At 44.6% G+C, this 22,515-nt stretch overlaps 1 protein-coding gene across 16 annotated transcripts in view; it reads right to left on the minus strand.

The window, feature by feature from the left end:
- GASK1A (golgi associated kinase 1A) overlaps positions 1-19,468 on the minus strand; it is a 99,857-nt gene extending 80,389 nt beyond the window's left edge. For 2 of the 16 annotated variants that reach the window (XM_029242266.1, XM_029242272.1), the window contains exons 1-8: positions 19,183-19,468; positions 17,594-17,720; positions 16,831-16,939; positions 14,284-14,385; positions 7,118-7,211; positions 2,660-2,810; positions 937-1,758; positions 322-426 (exon numbers count right to left, since the gene is read on the minus strand). The gene's annotated coding sequence lies outside the window, so the exon portion shown is untranslated. Of the gene's footprint in view, positions 1-321; positions 456-936; positions 1,759-2,659; positions 2,811-7,117; positions 7,212-12,005; positions 13,251-14,004; positions 14,024-14,283; positions 14,386-16,830; positions 17,318-17,593; positions 17,721-17,880; positions 18,051-19,182 lie in introns of those variants that run through there. The other 14 variants (XM_029242265.1, XM_029242269.1, XM_029242270.1 and 11 more) reach the window with 12 other exon arrangements.
- Between the last annotated feature and the right edge of the window lie 3,047 nt (positions 19,469-22,515).

Here is a 22,515-nt window from a genome sequence, read left to right on the forward strand (position 1 = left end):
CCCACTCGCCGCAACTAGAGAAAGCCTGCACGCAGCAATGAAGACCCAACACAGCCAAAAATAAATAAATAAATAAATAAATAAAAATTTTTAAAAACCTGAAGAATATGGCCCCACCCTTACAACAAAAAATAGTCAGACTGGGACCTTCCTGGCAGTCCAGAGATTAAGACTGCAGGAGGCACGGGTTCAGTCCCTGGTCAGGGACCTAAAATCCCACATGCTGCATGGCACAACCAAAAAAAAAAAAAGATAGCCAGATAATCTGAAACTTTTCCTTGAACACATCAGAGAGCTGAAGTCTCAGGGCAAACAACTTACCTAAAATCTAAGGAAAGACAGACACTCTCAAGGTCATTCCTTATATTCATCTCCTTTGGGGACAGTCCACCTTCCTGACCAATCCTGCTATGGAGAAGCTCACCACTGCAGAGTTGGAAATAACATTGAGTCAACTGGAGGGAAAACAAAAAATAAAAATACAAAACAACCAGCATATAAATTCATTGTAAATAGAATGTCTGTCTTGGGAATTCCCCGGCAGTCCAGTGCTTAAGACTCTGCCCTTCCAATGCAGGGGGCATGGGTTCGATCCCTGGTTGGAGAACTAAGATCCCACATGCCACATGGCACGGCCAAAAAATTTAAAAAAATAATAAGGCTGTCTTTAAGAAAACAGACAAAAGAGGCTGTAGTAAGAAAGGCAGAGTCAAAGTGCTAAGCTTCAAAAAGTCTTAAGGCTAGATAGGATCAAAGAAAGGGGAAGAGATGGGGAGAGGGCATCTGGGGGAGCAGAAAAAGCACAAGCTCAGAGGAAGAAACTGAAACAGTGTGTGTTGCAGTGAGTGGAGAGGACTGGCTGGAGCAGAGTCTGGGGAGGACAGGAGGTACAGCTGGATTGGGATAATCAGGCCAAGAAGGGGAGGGCCTGCTAACCTGCACTAGGGGGACACACAGAACAAGATTACATTTAAAAGTTTCTCTCCAGGATGAATTCTCCAATGACGAATAAAATTTGAGTGCTGAATGAAGACTTTCCCACATTTCTCACATTCACAGGGTTTTCCTCTAACATGAAGCCTTCAGTGCTGCTTCAATCCTGAACTCTTGTTGAAGCCTTTCCCACACTCTGCATTTGTAGGGCTTCACCCAAGGGTGGATCCATTGATCTTGGGGTTTTCTTTTTTCTTTCCTTTTCTTTTTTTCCTTTGGATCCATTGATATTGATTTAAGCTGACTTTTTGCTTGAAGGCCTTACTGTAGTCCTTGCATCTAAAAAGTTTCTTTCGGGCTTCCCTGGTGGCGCAGTGGTTGAGAGTCCGCCTGCCGATGCAGGGGACACGGGTTCGTGCCCTGGTCCGGGAAGATCCCACATGCCGTGGAGCGGCTGGGCCCGTGAGCCATGGCTGCTGAGCCTGCACGTCCAGAGCCTGTGCTCCGCAACGGGAGAGGCCACAACAGTGAGAGGCCCGTGTACACGTAAAAAAATAAAAGGTTTCTCTCCAGTGCTGACTTGCTGGTGCTGAGTTGAAGTTAAAGGCTTTGCCACACTCTTTACACACCTGGAAATTGCAGATGTGTGAACTGACCCCAACATTTTTTTCTGATCTCTTATGTGCATGACATCTATTTTTCTTTTTCTTTTTTTTTTTTTTGCGGCATCATCAATTAAATGTCAAACAAAAAATTAAATCAAATAACTTAGACATTCCAACTTAGGGGTATGTGAGGAATGCTATCACGAAGCTTGCAAACTACCTGAAAACATAAGCAATATAAAAGATTAGAGAAAACCACACTGGGCCAGGAGAACACAGGTCAAACTTCCACCCACACTGACTAACTAACCATAACTGCAAGGTAACATTTGGCCATCATGATTTAGCCCTAGGCCATGACAAAATTTCACAGACTGGATGGCTTAACAGAAATTAATTTTCTTATGGTATAGGAGGCTGGAAGTCCAAGATCAAGGTGCCAGCTGGTTGGTATCCTCTGAGGCCTCTGTCCTTGGCTTGCAGATGGCCAACCTCTTGTTGCCATTTCACACGGTCACCCCCCTATGCATGTGCACCCCTGGTGTCTGTGTCCTAATCTCCTCTTCTCATATGGACACCAGTCTGACTGGATTAGCGACCACCCTAACAGCCTCATTTTAACTTAATTATGTCTTTGAAGATCCTGTCTCCAAATACAGTCACATGATGATGTACTGGAGGTTAGGGCTTTAACATATAAAGTTGCGGGGGGACACAATTCAGTCCACCTGCCATATGCTGAACCCATCCCGCGCCTAAGCACCGAAGCCTCACCACCTCCCTACGGACATGGTCCAAGCATGTTCCCTCCTCCTCAGCCCCAGCAGTTGCTATTCCCTCTGCCTGAAATGCTGCCCCTAAATGTCAGCACATCTCGCTCCCTACTTTGGTCTCTTGTTCACATGTCCCCTCATCAGAGTCTGTCCCTGATCACTCTGTCTATCCCTTTCTATACCCCTTCCCTGCTTTATTATCCTTCATAGCATTTACCATTACTTGCCATAAAAATTTATACGTTGTGGGGTTCATCCGTGTTTAACATACACCCAGGATTTTTAGAAATCATGTATGGTAAGGTCACAGACAAGGAGACAACTGCCTTGGAAAGAAGAAGTACTTACAGTTCCTGAAAAGAGGGGGCATGCCACACCACGCAGGGGGCCCATGGGGAAGCACCATGGGGTCAGTCAGGAGGCAGAGGAGCGGGCAGAAAGCATAGGCAAAGGCCTCTATTACTAGAGCGGTGGGAAGTTGTTAGGTGGGGATGTCCTCCTGCTGGGCAGGAAGCAAAACACAGATGTTGGGGTCTGTGGTTGGAAGGTTTGTAATAGGATTTTTGCACACCCAAAGGGGAAATATAATCAACTTCGGCTGTTAGTTTGACCCTATGATCAATGGATGCCAAATCATCAATTACAACATTTTTAAATGTTGGTTAGAATATCCCACATTTTTGGCATTACGCCAATATATTCAAATGTTGGTTAATAAGAGAATAAGCGAATGAGTTTCCATATGACTAGTTTATGCCTGTCCTCATGTACACCCATGTCCTAAGGGTAATTCTTGCTGCCACCACTCGGGTTCCAGGCTTCATCCTGTCCTCTCAGGCCAGGTGTACCTCTTCTCTGTACCTATCTTGTCTTACCTGAAACCTATCAGAGGCTCCTTTTGGTGAATATAGATGGATGCATCTTTACCTCGGACACAGTTTCCATGAAGTACCTGCACTGGCTTACCTCAAAACTCAAGTGGACAGAGGTCAAAGGGAACAAAGCTCACCTGAGGCTTGGTTTTAAGGGACACAACCTGTCACCATCTAGCTTCTTCAATTCTTCTTATGGAGAGAAGTACGATTCTCAGTAGCTTAAGGCAGAGAATTATACATCAGCCAGATGGACTGGTCGCAACTCCCATAAAGAACCCCTCCCCCAGGTTCTGTTTTAACATTTAACATTGTTTGTACTGGCAGCGTGATTCTCTGCTCACAAGAGGAAGATAACAGGCACATCTCAGAATGCTGAGACAACGCAGAGATCATTCCAGTAAGGAGCCTGAGAAAACTGTAGGTTCCATGAATCCAGATTCATAATCACAGGATCACAGGAAAGCATCCAGGAGAGGAAGTTGGGGGAGATAATGGATACAGGATTTATAAGCCAAGAAGAAATGTGGAGCCCCCAAACTGTAAATAGAGTTCCCTAGAGACTACACACCAGAGATAGGAAAATGTTTATTAAATATGCAGGCATCATTAGAGCGAGACTGAATCCATAGCCTGTGCTTTTCAACACCACTGCATCTCTCTGTAGTATGACTGTGCCGATTAAAGCTCTATTATCAAAAACCTCAATTCAAGATCCCCTTATCTGTCCCACAGGACAAGGAAAGGCTATTGATGTGATCTTGCCCTTTTAAGTACTTTGTTCTTGTGTACTCAATGCTACCTAGCTTACGTAGAGTATTAATGTATTTCTATTAATATGACCCAGTGAAATTATACTCATAAAGTGACAGAACTGAATGAATCAATTTGCCCACTAAACAAACAAAATGTACATACGGTGTGTTGAAAAATATAGCTCCCAATATAAAACCAATCTAGAAAGAGTGACAATATATTGAAGTTCCTAGCCACTCTTGGCTAAGTTCTCCACGTATGTGTGGTGTGCCTTTAGTTTATCCCGTGGCCCAGTACTAATACTAGTCTGATGTTTCCCTGCCTCCCCGGCACCATTACCTCACACTCCTTGTCATGTGTTGACACTGGCTTAAGGATCATATTTTTAATTTAAATTAATTTTATAGGAGCCTAAACAAACTATGTGATGCATTCAAATGGCAGATATAACTATTGTGAATTATCAGTGTTCCCTCCGTGCGAATGGCTTACTGAGAGTTGACTGTATCTGGCTTCATGTGATAAGAATAGACTGATGCTATTCGGTCTATTCAGTTCCCTCCATGCTTCTGGCAATGTGTGAGCAATGTGTTGTTTCCTAGCATGTAACTGCTTTTAATAGAAGGCAGCAAAAGTAACTACTCTTTGATATGTGATGTTATTAAGATATTTGTAGTTTTCTTTGAAAAGAGAAGCTGGTGTGATTAGGTAACTTTTGTTCCATTAACAGCAATAATAAAGATGCTATCACTCCTCAAAAAAAAAAAAAAATGCAGGCAAACACTGGAAGACCTTGAAAAAGTCCTTAACTCTCAACTTTTATATTTTTCCTGTATAGAAATAAGATAGTTGGACTAGACAACTTCAAATGTCCTTTTCAGCAATAAAGTCAATGAGTCAAAGGAACAAAACTGAAACAAGACTTACAGATGGTTTAACAATAAATTTTGATGACTCCCTACTACTATTTTTTTCCTAAGACATATCAACGGATTTTAAGATTCTTCATTAATTTTATCGCTCTGGCGAGGGTGGGGAGAAGGTAAGTTGGAAAAAAAAAAGAATGGTAGTCATGTTAAAATTACATCCCAAGTTATAAGGCATGTCCCAAATACTACAGTATTATAATAGTAACCTACTTCCAAATCCCACTCTGTGTCAGCTACTTAGTTCATCACTGGAAAACAGGGATCCTGCTGTGGATTGATTCTGCGAGGTACACTCATTAAAGACAATGCCTGCAACACAACAGCTGCCACTGGTTAGACCACAGATTCCCAACTGCATAAAACTGTATGTGCTGGTGGATCTTTACACTTTAACTGGTTTGTTTTGAGACAAAATGATTGCTATTGTCACACCTAGTTCTCCTCCCTCTGCTCATACATCATGCATGAACAGCAAGACAAAAATCTCACAACCCAATTTCAGGTCTGCAGTTTCGCCAAGTTCATGGTATTCTGACTCTAAAGACTTCCAGGGGGACTTCCCTGGTGGTCCAGTGGCTAAGACTCCGCACTCTCACGGCAGGGGGCCCGGGTTCGATCCCTGGTCAGGGAACTAGATCCCACATGCTGCAAGTAAAAGATCTCACATGCCGCAACTAAAGATCCCCCGTGCCGCAACTAAGACCTGGCACAGCCAAATAAATAAATAAATAAATAAAAAGATTGAAATAAAAATTAAAAAAAAAAAAAAGACTTCCAGGAAGGTGAGGGAAGCAAGGCACGTGGGTCACGGGAAAAGTTGTCAGATGATGCTACACACCACATCTTTGTGGGCAGAAAGACTAGTAAGGACAAAGAGTAGTTAAAAGCATGAACTGAAGGACACAAAAGAAAACACAACACACATTTTCACACGTAAAGCTCATTTCACAGAGCTTCTATCCAATATTAACACAAGTAGTGATTTCTCGCAAATAGAGTAAATAGGTACTCCTTGGACATGGATGTTCTATTTGTCTTTGTACCTATTTGTCTGATACAGTAGATATGATCAACAGACTTCCACGTGTGGTTGCCCTATACAAGATTTTCTTAACAGCAGCACTAATGGCATTTGGGGCCAGATAATTCTTTGTCGTGGGAGACTTCCCTGTGCATTGTAGTATATTTAGTTGCATCCCTGGCCTCTAGATGCCCACTAGATGTCAGTAGCAGCCCTATCCCCAACTGTGACAACAAAAAATGTGTCTAAACATTGCCAAACGTCTTCTAGGAGAAAGGCGCAAAATCACTGCCAGTTGAGAACCACTGACCTATACTGATATATTCACACATTCCCTGAAAGAGCAAGATGTGGTTGAGAATGAGAAGCAGAGAAGTATGGGTGCCGTTGAGACTTAAGTGGGAGATTGAGGAGAGCGAGCATAAAATCATTGATTATAACCAGTCACTGACAGAGTTTTGAATACTCACCTAAGGAACTTGGGTTTTGTTTTATAGACAAGAATCATTAAAGGAATTTCAGAAAGAGAGTGATACGATTTGATTTTCATTTTAAGGAAATTTTCTTGATCTAAGAATGAGAGAGGATTGAAAAGACAACAGCTATCACAAAACTCTGACGTGGTAACTGGAAAATAGAGCAGAGGATGTGGAAAGGAAATGGCCAACCTGCTGCATCTGTGAAATGGAATCATTAAAACGTAGTCTATTTATAAGGGTGCAGGATAGAGAGGAACTGAAGATTTCCATGAGGTTCCTGGGCTGAACAAGTGGGCAGGTGGTGGAGAAAACAGGGGTTAGTGTGTACCTGTGGGTAAGGATAATAAGTTCATTTTTGTACATGTGGCTCCCAGATGTAATTTATTTTTATTTATTTTTTTTTGGCCATACCACGCAGCTTGTGGGATCTTAGTTCCCTGACCAGGGATTGAACCCAGGCCCTCGGCAGTGACAGCAAGGAGTCCTAACCACTGGACCACCAGGGAAGTCCCCCAGATATAGTTTAATCCAAATGGGTAAATAATCCTGTCACCTGGTGACACTGTATAGAATTAGAAGAGGGACAAGACTGGATCCCTACGTGACTACTTATCTTTAGAGGGTGGACAGAAATGGAGGAAACTCAAAGGAGGCAGGAACTAACAGGTCAGGAATGTCAGGAGAAAGTGGTGACCAGAGAGCCAAGAGGACATTTGCAAGGGGTGTAAATTATCAACAGGGATACATACCGTAGACGATGAAGCCTGAGAAGCCAGGCGCTGGTAGTAACCTCAGTTCAAGGGGTTTGGTGGGAGCAGAGGTCAGTTGCTACGGGCTGAGGAGCTAGTGTACAGACAGAAGAGAAATAGAGAGTAGCTGTCATGAACCAGAACTAGTCTTTCAGAACAACTCCCACTCTGCAGGGCAACAGCCTCCAGCCCCACCTGCAGGTGGAGCCGGCATCAGGGCTCTCGGGATGGACCATGCCCACCTCTTATGTTTGCGCTGAGTTGATTTTCAGTTTCCACATTAACATCACCATGTGCGGCTTCCCTCAGGTATATCTGTCACCTTTTCAGAATACTTTCGCTTTATATATCCTGGGGGTTCTCTTTGTTTTGAATCTTATTTGCCACCAGTTTCCAGCATATATCACTCCCTTCTTTTTCTTGTTTCCTCTTCACCCAGGCTTGTATTTTTCAAAGGAACATCAGGGAATCTGATCTGCCACCCGCAAGGCAGAAATAGTAAGGGAGCTTAGCCCCATTTGCCTGAATACCCTTTGAGCCCCCCAGGAAAATAATAAAATAAATTTGGGGCCTGGTAGTTAGATCCCTTGCACTCAGAGTTAATATTTTCTCAAAGAGAAGGGGTCAGAGTGAAAAGCCTACGTCGAGTTTTCTACCGGGTGCTCTTGTGGGAAGAGAAATCTGTAGTATAAGACACAACCCAAGACACCAGCTGATTGTCTGCCAGACAAATGTACTGTTTGGCTTCTTCTTTCACACCAGTTCTTTCTCATTTCTTTTGATATTATCAACAGAATAAAGTTTCTGTTATATACTTGACAATGAATAAGTTTTTATCGGCTTTAGGGGGTACAATACAGTGGAAATCAGAAGACATCGGGTTTCCAGCTGCATTCAAGCTAAGCACACTTTAGCCTGGACTACGTATGCTGGAAATGGGGGTAGAGGCTGAACAATTCAGTTGCTTAACTCCAATACCTGTATCACTTCCACCAGACAAATATAGTCCTTCTTTCGGAGAAAAAAAATGGTTAAAGCCAGTTCTTTTTGTTTTCTCTTTCTGCTAAAGTAAGGAAGCAATTTTCCACTCTATAAAGTAATTTACATCTCAATCACTGGGCAGAGGAATTGTCTTTCAACATCAGAGAATCTTCTCTAGGTCTGAACTCTATCCCTCTCAATAGGTATTGGAACATTGTCCTACCTCTGAACTTTTCAGTTATGTGAGCCTATAAACAACTTTTATTAAACTAGTTAGATTTGGGTTTTCTGTCATTTGCAAATTAATTATACTGATCCTGGCTTATATTTGAAAGCACGGTTTTCTTGTATAGCACCTTAATATCACATTTTCTCTTAGTGGTCACACAAGCTCCTCATTTGTATTTCATCTCAGGTGCTTGGAGGTTAAGTGTCTCAATAGGTACCTTTCATGCCCTAACCCTAACTTCGTGAATCCCACCGGACTAATGTCTGTCATACCGTAACATACCTTCCAAATTTGGTGAAAATATACTCTCAGTTCCAGATTCTCCAGTGGATAATTTCCAATCTCTTTGAGGTATCTTCCAGGCTCCCCTACCCTACCTATGTGAATTTTGGGTTTGCCACGTCACCAATGTTTTAAGTCAGATCATGTGGAATGCCCAGGATTTTGTCATATCTGCTAGAGACCCTTACTGGACATCCATTTCCACATGCTATTTCTTAATTCTCCTAGAACACCTATCTTTTGCCATGTTTTGCTAATTCTCTCATTGTGATACTTCTAAAATTTGTCTTGCCATTCCACCACTCTGCCTACAAACATTTCCATCTTTGAAAGAGAATTCCTAGTAGCATTTCTTCTTGGTGTTTCCCCCTGTCCAACTCCCTAAGTAGAGTTGGTATTCCAGAAGACTTCATCCTGGGCCCTCGTATTTTGCTGTACTGTCTCTGGGGGCAGTACTGTCCAATAGACCCTTCTGCATCAATGAAAATGTTCTACGCCTGCACCATCCAATAAGGTAGCCAACTACCACATATAGTTACTGGGTGCTTGGAATCTGGCCAGTATGGCTAAGGACATACATTTTAAATTTAATTTTAATACCCACACGTGGCTAGTGGCTACTGTATTGAATAGTGCAGCTCTAGGGGATTACATTCATTTCTTCCCATGGCTTTAAATACCTTCTGTTCGTTTGACCGCTCTCAAATGTACAGCTCCAGGTATCACTAACCCAGAGGTCCAGCCCATATATAAAACCACCTAATTGAAATTTCTAATTGTACATCTCACACTTATCGCAAATGTTAATCCAAAGTAGAGTTCTAGACTTTTCCATCTCCAAACCTATTCCCATTCCAGTCTTATTCATTCCAGTAAACGGCACCACTGTCTAACTCAGCTGCTCAAGTCAGAAGCCAGAAAGCTATTCCTGATTCCTCCCTGTCCATTATCCTTGCATCTAATCCACTGGCAGCAGCTCACTGATTTTATTTCCAAATATATCTTAAATCCACCTTCTCTTCATTTCCATTACCACCACCCTCTCCAGGCCACCGTCATCTCCAACTTGGACGGCTAGCAGTCTCCAACATGATCTCTACTTTCACTTTTGTCCCCTTACAACCCATTTTCTATTAGCAGCCAGAGTGCTCATCATCATCTTATAATCAGAATCAAACACGTCATCCCTCCACTGAATACTCTTCAATGACTTCTTTTCACTTAGGGTGGAAGTGAATGATCTGGCCCATCGATCTGTATAATCCCAACTGGTGCCACACATGCTCTGTTCGTTTTGCCAAAACCTGTTTTCTTGAACGTGCCAAACTCTTCACACATAAGGGAGTCTGCACAGCTGTTCCCTCTGCCTGCGGTTCTTCCTGTTCTTGGTACAAGAGGCTCTTTCTCATCCTCTGAGTCATACCTTTAATGTTACCTCTTAGGATAGGCCTCCTGTGAGCATCTACAGAAAGAGGGCCCCACTTTCTGTACCTTGTTCATTCCCTTCAGAGCACTTGGCAAGCTTTAATAATCTTGTTCACTTGATTTTTTTTGGTTGGTCCCTTTAATCTTCACTAGATTAATGTTCCAGGAAGGCAGGGAGCAGGTCTGACTTATCATTCCTTTACAGCACCTGGCGCAGTGCTTTGCATACAAGCAGGTGCTCGGTAATATTTGCGTAATAAACAACTTCCTCAAAACACGTGTTCACATCACTCATTTCCATTTCCTGGGTCTGTGTAGTAACAAAATAAAATTTTTCCTGCTTATTAGAGGTACTCTAGCTGGACTACACCAGACCAAGTTCTCCTTACTACATGGTCTTTGCCTTCAGCAGTCAGAAACTCCAGAGTTAACAGTATGTTTGTACTTTTCAGGAAGCAGAAGTTTGGTCCAAGCAGGCCTCTGGCTTCTCCTTGCTCCTTTATCAACCATTATACTCACTGGCTGGGAGCTTATAAAGTGGAATGCCTAAACAGCAATGGGGCAAACTGCAGTCCGGAAAATGGCTCTAAAGGTGGAGGGTCTGGAATGGATGTTTCCTCTGTTTTGGCCAGCGTTCTTCTTCTCTGAATAGGGCCTTTGGTTCTCTGACTCTTTAAGATGGTTCATACCATTCATTAATATCCTGCATTTCTTCATAATTAATATTTTAACAGCCTGTATCCCCTTTCAAAAAATATTTTATTTTACAGACTTGATTTCAAGTCTGTAATCAAGTTAATTTTGGAATTCTTCACCTTCCCCTTACTTGCTGCGTAGAATCTATGCGTGCCTAGCATTTATGTTTGATCATGGACCTATGCAGGGCATTTGTGATCCTGACACCAAGATACTGGATTATATTGCCACTGCTGATTGAGGATACCCAGAAGAGCATGAAGTGACCACTTCTCCCTCCTTTGGTGATAGCCCCACAGCTTACTTTGGGACGTAGGTATTATGGTGATGAGAAGGGGACAGACTAGGAGAGAATTTAGGATAGTGGTGCTATGAGAGGGGTTGTAGCTCTACAAATTTTTATGAAAAAAAATTCCGTTGGTTTACATTTTCCCAGTCCCAGAGTACTCTCTTATAACACAAGGGCAATCAGGTCTCCCAAGACTGCACAACCCAGACTGTCTCCATTGCTTTCCTTAAGTTACCTTAGTGACCTAAAGGAGGCCAACAACTTCTGAGGAAGAGAAGGTCCTGGAGTTGGCAAAGTAATAGCAATATCACTATATCAAATATGGTTTTAAGTGGGGTAGACTTATGGAAAGTAGTATTAATAAATACTTGTGCGGGCATGTACCCAGAAAGACACAGAAACAACACATTGTCTCTGAGAAGGACTGGGAGACAGGAGTGACAAGGAAATTTACTTTTCACTGAACACCTTTTTGAACTATTTCAATTTTTTTTTATCATGAGTATGTTATAGCTAGTCAAAAATAAATACGTTTCAAAATTTGAAAAACATAAAGAAATGCAGTGTTGGTCCTCAAAGAGTCATTTAGCCGGACTAACAGGCATGAGACTATTAGAAAAAATATAAGATAGCACATAATTAAATACCAACTTGGGTGGTACTGACTACAATTAGAAAAGGAAGAGAGGTCTGTTCACCTGAAGGAGCTGAGTCTTAGATGAGGAAAGGAGACTTTTAGCCCAGGGAAATTTGAGCAAATAAAAACAGGCAGAAGCAGAAATGTGCACAGATAAAGAACAATAGATTCGGGAGTCAGAAAGGCCTGGTTCCAATCTTAACTCTAAACTTTACTACCTGAGTGAACTTGAATGAGTTTATAACCTCTTTCAACCTCAGATTTCTCATTTGTAAAATGAGGATAAGAGTACCTACCTTATAGGATTAAGAAAAGTTAAGGAATGTATGTAAAATGGTTAGCACAGTACCTGAAATAGAGTAGGTGCTCAACTAAATGTTGCCTAGTATGAGTATGGCTGAACAGAGAGACCAGTCTTGCTGAAGGACAGGGTATCCACTCAGGAGAAGGGACAAGACAATACTGGCTATTACAGTTACAGCAAACTGTGGGCAGTCATCTCATCTTGTGGCTGGGGTTCCTGTAGCATAAGAATTATAAATAAGTATCACCATTATGCATTCTCTAATGTTCAAGAAAGTGAGAAGTCTGACAGTTATAGGGTTTCTCTCTAGCATGGTGCCTCTGGTGCATGATCAAAACAGAATTCTGACTGAAGGCCTTCCCACAGTCATTACATTTATAGGGTCTTTCCCCAGTATGGATTCTCTGATGACGAGTAAGGTGTGCCTTGCAAATGAAGCTTTTCCCACAGTCAATACATTCATGAGGCTTCTCTCCAGTGTGGACCCATTGGTGCTGAGCAAGATCCAACTTCCACATGAAGCCTTTCCCACAGTCCTTACATTCATAAACTTTCTCCCCGGTGTGGATTCTCTGATGTCGAAGAAGGACTGGGTTCTGAGTAAAACTTTTCCCACATTCCTTACATGTATATGGTTTCTCCCCGGTGTGGATTCGCTGATGTTGTGTGCACGGCTTGTGTTCTGACAAAAGCCCTTCCCACATTCCTTACATTCAAAGGGTTTCTCTCCAGTGTGAATTCTCTGGTGCCCAATCAGGTTTGACTTCCAAATGAAGGCTTTAGCACATTCTTGACATACGTAGGGCTTCACCCCAGTGTGAGTCCTCTGATGTACAATGCAGTGTTATCTGAAACTGAAAGTCTTCCTGCATTCCTTACATCCACAGACTTTCTTCCCAATATGAATTCTCTGATGTTGATCAAAGTCTTCATTTTGAACAAAACACTTGCCACATTCTTCACATATATAGAATACCTGCTCACGTAGACTTTTCTGAGGTACAAGGCGGGTATAAACATCAGCATCTTTCAAATGCTCTTCTACTGAGGTCATCTCATCCTTGACAATCACTTCTATAATGTCACATGTAGTGTTCTCCACACTTTCCCTATTGGGGTAGGCAGGCCATCTCATTAACCTGCTTTTCTCCTCTTCACAGGTTTTTCCAAACCAGAATTCCTGGGAACCACAGCACTGGGGTCCACCTGATAGCACCATGTGGTCCTGTGCCTCCTCAAAAGTATCCTCCTTCAGAATAAAACCTTCTTTCTCACTCTTGGACACAGACTCTGAAAGAAGAAACCAGAACTGCAAATGTCATCAATACCCATGACAGAGTGACTGAGGTCACCAAGTGGTATTAATATGTCCATTTTTCTCCAAGTGCCACCCCTGTGTCTAAGTGGCCCTGACCTAGCTGAAAACGGCGAAACAGAGCTAACACACAGAAAGCAACCAAAATCAAAAGGCAGAAATTAGGCAGACAGTCCCTAAGGGCTGAGGGCTCTGATTTCCAGCACCCGAGCAAGCATGGGGCCGGCAGGTGGGGAGTTGGGGGCGGGGGATGCTCTTGGGAAATAGTTGAATTGAATTCTAAGGGAGATAAGTCAAAATTCCTTCTAGGTAGTTCAGTTTATAACATGAGAAGAACTAGCCAGGATTCAGAGCAGAGGACCTGTTCAGAAATAAAGAATATCTGTGGTATACCTGGGGACCCTGAGCTTATCACACACGGTAGGGAGCACAAAGAAGACTCTCTCATACTTTTCAACACTGAATGGAAATAAAGTCTTTTCATTCAATCCAAACACCAGGTCCACCATGAAAAGTGCTTCCCTGAATTACTTTACGCAGTGTTGGCCAAAGTGTCTCTTTGTTCCATAGTGTCTTATTCAAATCTCTGTTACAGCATCACATTTTGTTATAATTATACATTTTTGTATAATGTCTCATCAGACTGTGAGCCTTTCCGGGACAAGAGCCATATATTACTTGATTTCTGATCCCCAGCAATGAACACAATGAGAAAAATACAGCATTTACCTTTAACATATTGATTGACCCCTGCAGCCAGATAGGTAAGCCCTCTGTTCAGTTTGAGCCTAAGATGAAAGATCCATCCAAATTTAATTATCTGCACTTGTCCAAATAAAAGCTGGAAGTTTAGAGTTTACATTTCCTCTGATTAATTAGTTGATTTGGGGATTTTTAGAGGGTCTTTTATTTAGAACATAAGTGGAATGGAATTTTAACATTTTACAAAGGAAAGACAGGAGAAAAATGTGTGACTGGTAGAAAAGTGCTCATTTCCCTCTCACTTACCGGTACAAATTAGGCTTGGACCCTCTCCTTGCAGTTTCGGTTTCAATGGCTCTTCTACCTGCTCAAGATGGGAGACCCCAGCAGGCTTTAGAAATGGATATCCTGCCAGGATCAAGATATAAATAAGGCTGACTCAGCTGGAGGAGTGAGGCCCATTAGGAAAGGAGCTGAGACAGAAGTGGTAGGGGAGAATGAAGGTTGGCGGAAAGACTGGTAAAACAGATGACCTGAAACTTGAGAGTAATAAGAATATAAAGGACAGGAAATAGAGGTTCGGAAGTCGTGATTCTATCAGTTCACCAATATACAAAAACTTATCACTCATTTTAAAATGTCAAGAAGAAACAGGAAAGACTAAGGTCTCTTCTGCACCTGCCCCTAGGAGCTGAAAGCCAATTCACATGGCAAAGTATCAGGATAGGAAAGAACTGCAAGGAGCTGTTCCTGAGGCTATGTTGGGAAAGCACCACCTCTTACTTTCCTTCCTTCCTATCTATTTATCTACTGCCTTCTCTCTTCACAAAGGATCAACAATGGGTCTCTCTATGGCATCCATAAGAAATGGCCTCATAGCCTCATTCAGCCATTCCCAGAAGTCACTTCTTACTCTAACAATAAACACCCCTATTTACAAAGGTCCACTCTAATAAATTCTTCAGGCTTAGCTAAGACTGGTCTCTTTGTAACTCCCATCCAAATCCTCCTAAGAAACAGATCAATTCTGCAATTTCCAAATGATGACCTTTCAGTGTGATGAACTGGGAGATTGGGACTGACATATATACACTAATATGTATAAAATGGATAACTAATAAGAACCTGCTGTATAAAAAAATTAAATAAATATATATATATATAGAGAGAGAGGACTTAAAAAGAAATGATGACCTTTCATGCTGCTGAGGCAAAGGACTATATGCCTCGTGAGTACTCTGTTCTTTAAGACTTTGAGTAGGGACATGAGCTCCAAGGAGGGCTGCTGCAAGTCAGGGAGTAAGGGTTTTGCTCAAGGAATAACTTAGCTGTTAGCTTTCTGCCTAAAGCAGAGATGAGAATGCCCTTGAGTGGCAGGGAGAGTAGGTACTGAGATCCTGAGAGAATGTAGAGGACACTGTAGGTGCCTCCCTACATCCATTCTACCCCTCCCCCACTAGAGAGTAGCCAGGCCCTTTGGGTGGGAGTGATCCCAAGTCCAGCTCCTGGTACAGGCCCTCACTGAGCTAAGCCAAACAGGTTATCCCATCCCACTCACTACATGAGAGATCCTTTCAGGGACCAGCAATCCAGGCCAAGTCAATCAGTGCAGAGCTTTTCCCTGGCTGCAGAGACCGATTTAGAGCCGGCATAAGACTTAAGATGGTGCAGCAGAGCAACACTTGGGACTGTGATTCACAGTGGTGAAAGCCTAAGGAAGGCCTGCTCTGTTCCTCTCCATCGGTGTGAAGAAGCACAGTCCTGGTTACAACTACCAATCACCTTACAACCAATCACCTTACAACCACGAGAGGAGCCAGACTGTAGACAAAACCAACATATGAGGAGACAGAGAAGAGCAGAGACTGAAATTCTGATCCAAATGTACCTGCAGCCCATTCTACCTATGGACTTGCCAATTACACAAAACAATAAATTCCTCTTTTTTATTTAAGCCAGTTTGAATTGGGTTGTTACTTGCAATCAACGGTATCCTAACATGGAAAGACTTCCAGACACAGCAAGGAACTGTGTGAATGGGGGAGTTGAGGGCACAGCTCAAGTCACCTGTGCCCACAGAAGAGCCTCTGTGGGAAGAAGATGAAATGGGGCCAGGGGGCAATAAGAGGACACAGTTCTCAGTAGGAAATTAGGAGCAGGGAAGCCCTGTGTTGGGCCTAAACAAATGCCAGGGCTTTCCCACCAGAAATCCCTGAGGAACAGGAAGTATTTGGCTCAGGGTTATTTAGACTTCTTGATTTCTAATGATAAAAATGGCCATGATAAGGGCTTCCCTGGTGGCGCAGTGGTTGAGAGTCCGCCTGCCGATGCAGGGGACACGGGTTCGTGCCCCGGTCTGGGAAGATCCCACATGCCGCAGAGCGGCTGGGCCCGTGAGCCATAGACGCTGAGCCTGCGCGTTCGGAGCCTGTGCTCCGCAGCGGGAGAGGCCACAACAGTGAGAGTACCGCAAAAAAAAAAAAAAAATGGCCATGATACCCCAAAGGGCAGTCCGAATCTTCTACTGGAAGATTATAAGCAGGCCAGGAAAGTAGAAAGGCCACCTCAGATCAGAAAGGAAACAGAAAAGTTAGGGAGTAAAGATACATAACGGCCCTGAAAAGAACAGTGGAGATGGGGAAGAGGAAAAACAGGTGCATGAAGATGGCAGACAGAAGAGCCCGGATGAATACAGCAAGGACTCAAGAAGATGGAAAACCATGGGAACACAGAGGAAAACAAGGAATCCCACTGGTGTCTACAGCACTAGGTTAAGAGAACACACACCCATGACAATTTAAAGATTAAGACAAGGGAACTGGTCAGATGACTGGCACATGTATCCTCGCTCACCTGAGGAGGTGCCCCTCGGGCCCTCTCCATCCAGAGCTCCCTGAGGAGCCAAGCTCCATGGTGCTTCGTTCCAGCTGGAAAATCAGAGCCGGCTTGGGAAATGGAAATGCTGCTTGACAGGAAGGAAATGGGACAGGTGGGTGAGTAGGGTGACACAGAGCAACCCCAGGGCTCCTCCCAGGCCTGTGTCTTCAGGGGCGGGAGGGGAAAGAAGGGAAATTACTAGGGAGAACAAGAAAAGGAAGTCCGGGGAAAGGGACAGGAGACCCAGGGGAGAGGGGCCTGGAGGCTCACAATGGTCAGGAAACAGAGAGGAAGGGGTGCTCAATAACAGCATGAGTGAGCAAACAGATGACTTCACTCTTTGAGGAACTGAGCTTTCTTGTGCTCTCCCTCTCCGAGAGCTCTCAAGCTCAGACGTCTGCATGAGGATGGTTGGTATTGGGCTGGGTCTCCCAAACTGAGGTGGTGGGAACTGAGGGCTCAGAGGGGCACCAGGAATCTTCTCTCCTCCCACTGTATCCACAGCACATGAGTCAGGAGAACAGAAGCTCTCAGCCGGGGGTAAGGAAGTCCTATGTGAGGCCTGAATTGATACCAGGACTTCCTACTTCCCAGCAACCACTAAGGTTGGGTCATTAAGAATACAAGAGCCTGAAGTTGCCACTCAACTGAGGTTATCAAAGACTCCTGAGCCTTTGAGGAAGAAGGAGCCAAGAAATTCCAAAGGGTAGAGGCAGAGTCCAGAGGGAAAGACCCTTACCCAACGAAGCCACGGCCCCATAATCCTCCAGCATCACATCCCTGTACAGGGCCCTCTGAGCAGGGGTCAGGCCGGTCCATTCATTCTCAGAGAAGTAGATGGCTACATCCTCGAAGGTCACTGACTCCTGAAACAACATGTGTTTAAATGCCCTAGGACAATCCCAGGACCCAGGCCTGGAGTCTGGGTAGACCCAGGCACTAAGAGGTACTGGAGGGGATGCCCACTGAGTTTCTGGATTCTGAATGTCTAAGGGAACTCTCAACAGATTTTTGCCCCCTACTTACAAAGATATAAGGGATCAGCTACCAATCTTCTCATGTCTCTTCATTTTTACTTCAGCAAACATCCTCTCATCTTTTTCATGAGTCTCTGCAAGTTTTCCCTTTTCATTCCCATATGTGCTCTAAGTGCCAACCTTTCTCCACAGTGTATCCTCCTTCAGAGGTCACCAACCCTGGATAACAAGAGCAACTGACATTTATTGAGCCTGTGCCAAGCACTTTACATATATTACTCTGGGCACGCCTCACAGACTGTGAGAAGGACATTAGACCCATTTTACAGAAGGGAAACTGAGGCTCAGAGATTAACATCCCCCGAGTTAAAGAGCTGAGACAGAACTCAGGCCTGTGGGACTCTCTGGCTCTTACCTACTATGGCACACTGTCCTCTATCCTCACTCCTGCCACCCCTGCTGCCCCTGTCTAGGACTCTTGCTCTTCTCTCCCTCCCAGTCACTGCCACCAGCCAAAGAGGCAGCTAAGGGCCCCTCAGAACACACAGGCTGCTCGAGAGGCTGTACTCAACAGGGCAGAGCCCAACTCTGACTACTCCCTAATGCACCTACCCTACTCTCTTCCCCACATCCCAGTCTCAGTGTTCCTTTTTCTGTATTTCTGGGAGCCCTAGCTCCTGCACCTTTTCTTTTCTTGCCTTTCCCTCTCACTCTCTTCCTTGAGAAACACAAACAGTGCTAACTTGGAGCCATCAAGACTTCTTATAATTCCCAGCCACTGCCTCATTCAGGATCTCAATCTCAATACTATGGAGGGGCCAATTCTGGTCCATTCCCATCAGTCCTTGCCCGGCAATGTTCTCACAGCAACTTCCCCAGCATTCCAAGGCTCAAAGACTTTGGCTGGCTCACTTTTGCCTGCCTAAAAAAGTCCAACTCCTCTGAACTGCAGACAACTCCAGTCGCCATTCAGGGACCCAGCTTACTTCCCAAGGATCATCTCCTGCAAGACCACCCTCATGCCCTATACTGTCACGGTTCCGTTATGAACCCAAACCCTTTCCTTGCCCAGTTCTGTATCCTTGGACCTACACCCCCCTCCATCCCCACCCCCGGCCTGAAGATCCAGATCCTTCCTCCTGCTCCTGCAAGCTCATGTTCTTCTCAAGACCGACCTCAAACAAAACCAGCTCTGTAAAACCAGTCGTGGAAATTCTGGCCATTCGTCGCCGCACACAGCGCTCTGTGCTGGGACACCTCTGCCCCAGAATTGGCTCATGCTTGTGCATCTGCACGTGTGCTTCCCCTGCCGCCGCAAGCCTGGGGGATGTCGGATCCACTCTGCCCCTACCTGTTCCTCCGGGCCATCCACTCTGGGCTGTGCCCCGATTTACCGGTAGCCGCACTGCCTCCTCTCCGCCCCTCATGTGGGCCTAGAGCCCCGGGCAGAGCCGAGCCAGCTTCGTGGCGCCGGCTCAGCGCTCACCGGGCCCGACCGGGGACTACCCAGGGTCAGGGAGGGACGCTCCAGACCCGGGCGGGCCTGACATAGCGGCCCCCCGCCCGGGAGCCTCCCGAACAAGAGCCAGGCTCCAAGCCCCAACCAGACCCATGCCCAGCTCCCCACTTTCTGCGTGGGTCAGGTCTCCGCATGCGAGAGGCGGAGGCTGCAGCACTCTTGCCATTCCGGCTTCTCTAGGACGGTGGAGGGCTCCGCGTCTCCATGGTACTCCCTTCTCGCCACGCAAAGTCGGGAGGGGAGAGTGGTCCAGCTCTCCCAGAGACACAGAGCGCTTCGGGCCCTGCAGAAATCAAGGAGAACGGTAGGGGGGTGGGGGTGGGGGGAGGCTGGGAAGGAGGCTTCCTCTGGGAATCCTTTCCCGGCCCTTTTCTTCCCACTGACCACTCTTCTCCACCTCATTGCGCCTTTGTAGGATGGATGCTGGTATAAGCATCCATAACATTCACTTGACTATGCCTGTTCACACATCTGTCTCCTTTTACTACGTCCTACATTCCCAGAGAGCAGACTATGTCCTTGATATGTTCATCTTTGTGCCTCTAACATCCGCCCAACGTCTAGCACCTCTTAGGGCCCAATTTCTTTAAGTGGCATAGAATGTTTGTTGAATAAAAGCATGATTAAATGTTGAACCAGTTTTTCCGTTGAAGAAAGTGAGGCCCAAAGAGAGGAAACGACTTACCTAACATCACACAGCATGTCAGGAAGCTCTGCTTTTAAAGACAGTTGTGGCAATAAAGGAAGACCTCCCAACTGAGAACAAGCAACGGCTTATTTATGCAGAGCTTATTATAGCAAGGAAGTCAGCCACCATACTTGGCATTTGGCAGAGAAGTGGGAAAGCTCTGTAGTAGGAAGAAAGGAAGGCTTCAGGTGTGCTCTGATTAAAGATTGTAGGCATGAGGGCTTACTAGAAGCAAAGCATCTGGTGTGATTGGTTGGGAAGCATTATTCAGATTCTGGCTGTTTGAGGCTGATTACTACAGGAGTTATTTTGGCTTCCGGGACTGATTGCTAGAGATGGTAGTTTGAACTCTTGCACTGGTTATTGCAGGTAGTGGGTTGGTTTCCTGGACGGGCTGCTGCAGACTGTGGGTCAGAGTTCTGTTTTTCTATATGGTTTGGCCATTGTTCATTTGTATATTCAGTCTCTTGGGTGAACAAGGAAGGAAGAGGATGTCTGCTTCACAGGAATTCAAGTCTACAGGTTCAGATGCGTTATAGCTACCCAGGTACTGAGAGCTTACAGATACCATACCTATGAAAAGTCACAGAGCAAAGGAGACCTCAGATGAACTCCCAGGCTTGTTGGTTGGTTGGTTGGTTTCTAAGAGGGTACTGGAATAACTCATAAAGGGACACTAGCTGATAGTCTGCGAGTGCTGAGAAGGAAGCAGAGACTCAACTTGCGAAAGATCACTAGGAAGGTTGAGCATACAAAAAAATGTTCCCGTGATTTTCTTTGGGACCAGATGGAGAGAACTGAACTGGTGACAAAACAATTATGGGAGTTTTAGCTCAGAACAAGGAGCCCTCAGATAACTGATGACTAAGTCATTGTCCACCTGAAAAAAGGTCTCTTATGACTATGATCAGCGTTTGGTTCAAAATTTTTTAGAAAACGAAAGAGGAGAGGAATAGTCTATCATAATTAACCATATAGTTTTACTCTCTCTATTGTTCTTCTGTCAAACACACAGCAGCAGGCAAGGCCAAGGCCAAGGCTAACTCCTAACTGATTTGCCCAGTAAAGATACAATATGCCATTTTTAGATTCATATAATGTATTACTTACATAAACAGCAAAAGGGAGAGTAGCCAAATATCCCAGTTCCCCAAGTCCTTGTCCCACACACCAAAAACGACACGGAAACGAAAGGGGGCTGGATGACTGCAACGTGGGTTGTGGCATACGCCTTGCTGAGGAGACAATTTTAGACTGCAGCTAAACAGTGTTACAGTCTGCAGTTATAACCTGAGGAGAGTGGGGCAGAAAGCCTCATACCTCATCAGAATCTGGGAGGCAATGACAAATTGTCTCATGGCAGCCTTCTACGGGGATAGGGACAGAAGTGGGAGATGGCCTCAAAATCTTGTAAAGTTCCTCTCATCCTCTCATGTTCTGGAATGATCACAAGATGATCTGCCAAGACTCAAATTAGCTATAGTTCAAGACTTTGCCTGCACAGCCTATATAGATATGCGTGAAATTGCCGGGGCACCATGGTAGACACATTCCCCTACAACTTCACCTCCTAACTTCTAACACAGGAAGAATTCTCGGGAGCATAAATCACCACATAGGCCATCAGATACTCTAATTAATTGTACAGATAGAGGATTGGGCCAAATGTATTCCATTTGTCTTAGGTAGCATTGGACAAGAGTGACCATGATTACGACTCACAGTGGTATAACCAGGCTCACTGGAGGAAAGACCACGTCAGGCTCCACATCCAGAGTCAAGCCAACTAAATGTGTCATTAATCCAGGTGAGACAGGAAAAACTAGCAATGGTACATATCCCAGCTAAACTGGCTAGCAAACAATCCAGGGCAACACAATTGTCCATTACCATTCATGCTAGAGAATTTAGTAAAAGTCACTGATCTGTGAAAAATGTACAAGAGAGTCCAGCATAACAGTATGAGGCTAAAGGGAATCACATCAATGTCCATAAAGTTAATACTGTTCTATTGTTTCTTTTTTTTTTTTTTTTTTTTTCGGTTCCGACGCGCAGGCTCAGAGGCCATGGCTCACGGGCTTAGCTGCTGCGCGGCATGTGGGATCTTCCCGGACCGGGGCACGAACCCGTGTCCCCTGCATCGGCAGGCGGACTCTCAACCACTGCGCCACCAGGGAAGCCCTCTCTTGTTTCTTGATGAGGCTGTTCCTTTCTGGAGTCAATGGCTGTTGGGAGGATTCTGAGGGTTTTTAAACTAAGATCATTTGCTAGCCAGTAGTCAAACTGAAGTTAGTGGCAAAAGCCTGGGTTAAATCTGCCAGATATCCCACAGACAAAACCTAAGATAGATTAACGATCCCTCCCTCTGCCCCTGACTTCAGAGTCTAAGGTGTTTTCTTCTTCCCAACCAGGGTTGTTCCTCTCCTTCCACAGCCACGTGATCATTATGACCAGACTCTGCAACAATCACTTCACCT

This window comes from Monodon monoceros, unplaced genomic scaffold (assembly GCF_005190385.1).
Source record: "Monodon monoceros isolate NGI ecotype Baffin Bay Population unplaced genomic scaffold, NGI_Narwhal_1 Super_Scaffold_3, whole genome shotgun sequence".
Classification (NCBI taxonomy): Eukaryota; Metazoa; Chordata; class Mammalia; order Artiodactyla; family Monodontidae; genus Monodon; species Monodon monoceros.